This window comes from Anomaloglossus baeobatrachus, unplaced genomic scaffold, assembly GCF_048569485.1.
Source record: "Anomaloglossus baeobatrachus isolate aAnoBae1 unplaced genomic scaffold, aAnoBae1.hap1 Scaffold_312, whole genome shotgun sequence".
NCBI lineage: Eukaryota > Metazoa > Chordata > Amphibia > Anura > Aromobatidae > Anomaloglossus > Anomaloglossus baeobatrachus.
The window spans coordinates 328,934-333,209 of record NW_027442529.1 but is presented as its reverse complement, the minus strand read 5'-3'; the positions used below and the strand labels follow the sequence as shown (position 1 = coordinate 333,209).

Sequence of the window (4,276 nt, the reverse complement as noted above, 5' to 3'; positions counted from 1 at the left end):
CCACATGATAGCAGGGAGGAGGAACTGACTGTTCCCTCTGCCCCACTGCCTGTCACCACTGACACCGGACCCCGAAGGTCCACTCGCCCCAACCTAGGTAGACCCCCACTTAGGTACAGGGAAACTACTCTTTAAAAGGGGGGGGCTTTATGTGTTGAGTGTACCAGTTTGAAAGTTTTAAATGATAAGTAAAGATGATCAACCAAAGAAGTTTACCTGATTGAACCGTGATTAAACCGGCCGTTGCCGGCAACTGTTGTCCCCGTAGGGACTGTGCAACCATTGCGTAAGGAACTGCTTACGGACAAGCCCGAGAACTTGCAGGGCAACCACAAACTTAGTGCAATGTAAATAAAAATGTTTGTTGGCTTGACACCGTTACCGCCTCCGGAGAGGCTGATTTGGGAGGATGGGCCTGGAGGAAAGGGATGGCCTAGGCCCGCCACTACCGTAACCGGTGGCGATCCTCCGGGGGTTCAGGGGTCCCCTTGGACGTGGGCCCCCTGAAAGAGACAGAACCCGCTCGGGCAACTTGGTGCTGGACTGGGGTCAAGGGGTGCTGCCCGCTTCTTAGGGGCAGCATCAGGGCCAGGTTGTTTGGGTGGGAGAAGAGCGGAAGCTGTACCGTTGTAAAATGTTTATGATGCTTTTACATGTTTTACCGTTTTATTCTTTTTCAGTTGTGAAAATAAAACCGGTGATGGACGGGCAGCCCGCGGACGGTCTGCATTTTACTATAGGGGAATGTGGCGCCCTGGACAAGCCAGGTCGTCACAGGTACTACACCAACACACTCTACACTCCGGCTAGGCACACCGAAGCTAAACACAAATCCTAGTTGCCTTCCTCCAGGGGCTGATGTCCACACCAGGGGGTGGGCCAGGCGGTTGATCCCACCCACCGAGGAGTTCACAGTCCTGGAGGCGGGAAAAGGAGTCAGATTAGAGATCAGTTTTGGAGTTAGAGAAGTGAAGAGGAGAGGAGACTGACCGTGTCCGGGTGTGTGGCCCGGGCACTCAGCAAGGTTGGCAGACGGTGGTGACCTTCTGCAGGAGAGGCTGATTGGAGTGAACCGTACGGACCGGGGATGGGCGGTGGCCCGCCGGTACCAGATCGGGGAGTGAAGAGAAGCCAGCACCATCCGGCAGGGCCTACGGACCCCGACCAGGCTAGGAGTCACCGTAAAACCGGTCAAATCCGTTAGCGACAGGAACCTCCAGGGTTTCCCAGCAGTCAAGACCCGATTGAAGGCAACAGCTCACACCGTAGAGGGAAGCACAGTCACCGCCAAGGCTACAGTTCCCAGGGCCAGAGCCTGCGGGCAAAAGGGGCTCCCTCAGCATCCATCCAAGCTGGGGAGCGGGTTACCGGTGGGAAGCCCGCTAGATTTTGGGGGAATAAAAGGGGTCCAACACCACATCCCCACAGGTGCACACCCACCCATCAAAGAGAGCTATAAGCCAATACCACCTTCACATTGCCAGTGTACCAAGGACATGTTGAGCAACATGAAGGCGGCTGGGGTTATCCGTGACAGTTGTAGCCTTTGGGCAGCTCTGTTGATCCTGTTAAAAAAGAAGGACGGCACCACTCCCCGTATTGAGGAATCGCTAGCTGCATTGAGAACTGCAAATTATTTTTCTACCCTTGATCTCACTAGTCACTATTGGCAAGTGTCCGTTGCTGAGGCAGACCGGGAGAAGACCGCCTTCGCCACCCCTATGGGTCTCTGCGAGTTCAAAAGCATGCCCTTCGAGCTGTGCAATGCGCCAGGAACCTTCCAGAGGCTGATGGAATGCTGCTTGGGACAAGATTTTAGGGTGTATAAAAAGGGAGATTATATCCCGTGATCCCAACGTATTGTTACACCTCTATAAATCACTTGTAAGGCTACATCTGGAATATGGGAACCAGTTTTGGGCTCCACATTTTAAAAAGGACATTCAGAAGTTAGAGTCAGTTCAAAGGTGGGCAACTAGACTACTACAAGGAATGGAAGGCCTCCCATATGATGACAAGTTGAAAAAGTTATTAAGTGATTATTGGCTGCAATGGGGCTTTCTGGCTGGTGCCAGCCTCTCTTCTTAGCACACAGGAACCACAATCCCTACACCATGCTTCAATGGATTCTCTCATCCCAGCCCAGTAAAACTACATATTTTACACAGTCATAAGCAGCCAAAAGGGATCTATTCTATTCAATTGCAAATGATCTAGATAAGACTGAGAATAAGATACTGCACGGGACATAGCAGAGTTGGTCAAGTTGAGTGGAGATGAGTTTGCTATTTGGCACAGCTTTTTGCATCAATAAAGCAAGTAAAAGGTGTGAAAGATAAAAAAAAGGGTGAAAGTGTGAAAAGTGAATTGGCCAAATTGAGGTGCATATAAAGTTTTTGCTTTCTTTCAATTCACTAATGGGGCTCATTTGAATCAGGTGAATTGAGTTCTGCTTTTGGAAACTGGGTTAAGAAGGGGTGCACCGGTCCTGGAGGTACTGCAATACCAGGTCAATGCGTGGAGTGGACAGAGCAAGATTTTTTCCATCTCCTTGTTCTAAAAATCCATTTAATATATGGTCCCCAGAGAGGGGACGTATCAGATATTAAACTGATAAGAACAGATTTAATTTTTTTTTTTTTCTGTTTATCAGTAGGACTTCAAAATAACAAAGGTGATCGCCTCCCGTTGCCTGGGAACCGTCCAGGCACAAGAGGGCTATGTGTCACCAGAAGGCGCACACACTTCCTCAAGGCCGGCAGACGTGCAATCCCAGGCACCTTCCAGTACCGACCAAGGTAGCGTCCTCCGAAACTACACTTGATCTTAGCCAAAAGGCCGAGAAGCTATAACCCGAATTGGTTACGGCCTTGAGTTGCACCCTGGCCTATACCGGACACATCTTAGGGAGAGGGAGACAAACCCACGCCTACAGAAGACATTTTGTCACCCAAGCCAACCCTTGAAAAGGCTGTTTTGCAGAGCAAAAACAAGAAGAATGGTGCTTTTTGCAGCCGCCGCCCACTGCAATGAATCTGAATAACTCCTCCTTTTGGACACAAGCACCTCCCCTCCCCCTTGCAGTCTTTCCAATTCATGATACAAAAAGACGGACGGACAGGACAGGACAGGACAGGCTGCCTGACTTTCCGTCACTGCCACCCTTTGCCATCCTTGCCCGTAGAAAGCCCTTTCATCATCCCCAAACTCTAATCTTTTCCCTTCCCTTCCCAGATGCGTCTCACTCCCTTTCATTAGGAAGTGAGCGCAGCCTTTTCTCCGTTCTGCACATGCGCGACGTTAAACACAAATGCGCAGGCGTGCGTTCCATTACCCTCACTGCATTCCACTCCCATACAGGAAGTGGGCGCAGTTATTACTACGGTCGCACATAAAAGAACCCACGGCCACCACTGCACATAGCTGACTCCACCACAGGACACCCACTTCTACACCAACGCAGGTAAGACAGGATCGGCACCTCTATGCTCCCGTTACAATCAGGCTCAGTCACCATGTGATAACGCTCTCAACTCTTTAGTTGCAGGCTCCCCTTGCTTCACCTCCACTGGCTGTGCTGCCATTTCCTCTCCCACCTGGAAGGTATACTTTATTCCACTATTTTCCTGTTTCTCTCTTCCCCCTTTTCCCATAACCTACTTTTATCTGCATTTGTGGGGTATCTATATGCTATTTACATCATAGTTTTATTCATTAATATGGAAGGGAAGAGTGCCCATGAGAGTGTTGAACTGCGGAGAGCAAGAGATTAAGCTGCTCCGATTTGCCACCATTGATAAGCTGTTCTCAGTAGATACACATGCTATCCAAACAGCAGCATCCACCATTGCTTCAGCCCACCCATTCAGTGACAGCTCACCAAGTCAGCCAGAGGAGTGGTGTAAGGAATTACACGTAGGCACTGACTCCACACCTTCACATCACAAGAAGGGGGTCTACAGGCTAGTGCAAGAATACGAGCAAGTCTTCAGCAAACATCCGCTAGACTTTTGAAGAATAAAAGGGGTCAAACACTACATCCCCACAAGTGCACACCCACCCATCAAAGAGAGATATAAGCCAAAACTACCTGCACATTACCAGTGTACCAAGGACATGTTGAGCAACATGAAGGAGGCTGGGGTTATCCGTGACAGTTGTAGCCTCTGGGCAGCTCCGTTGGTCCTGTTAAAGAAGAAGGACAGCACCACTCCCCTGTATTGAGGAATAGCTAGCTGCATTGAGAACTGCAAATTATTTTTCTACCCTTGATCTC

General features: G+C 49.9%; 1 pseudogene; it reads right to left on the bottom strand.

Moving 5' to 3' along the window:
• Positions 1-2,472: 2,472 nt before the first annotated feature.
• LOC142268964 (U2 spliceosomal RNA) lies at positions 2,473-2,679 on the bottom strand (annotated as a pseudogene).
• Positions 2,680-4,276: the final 1,597 nt, after the last annotated feature.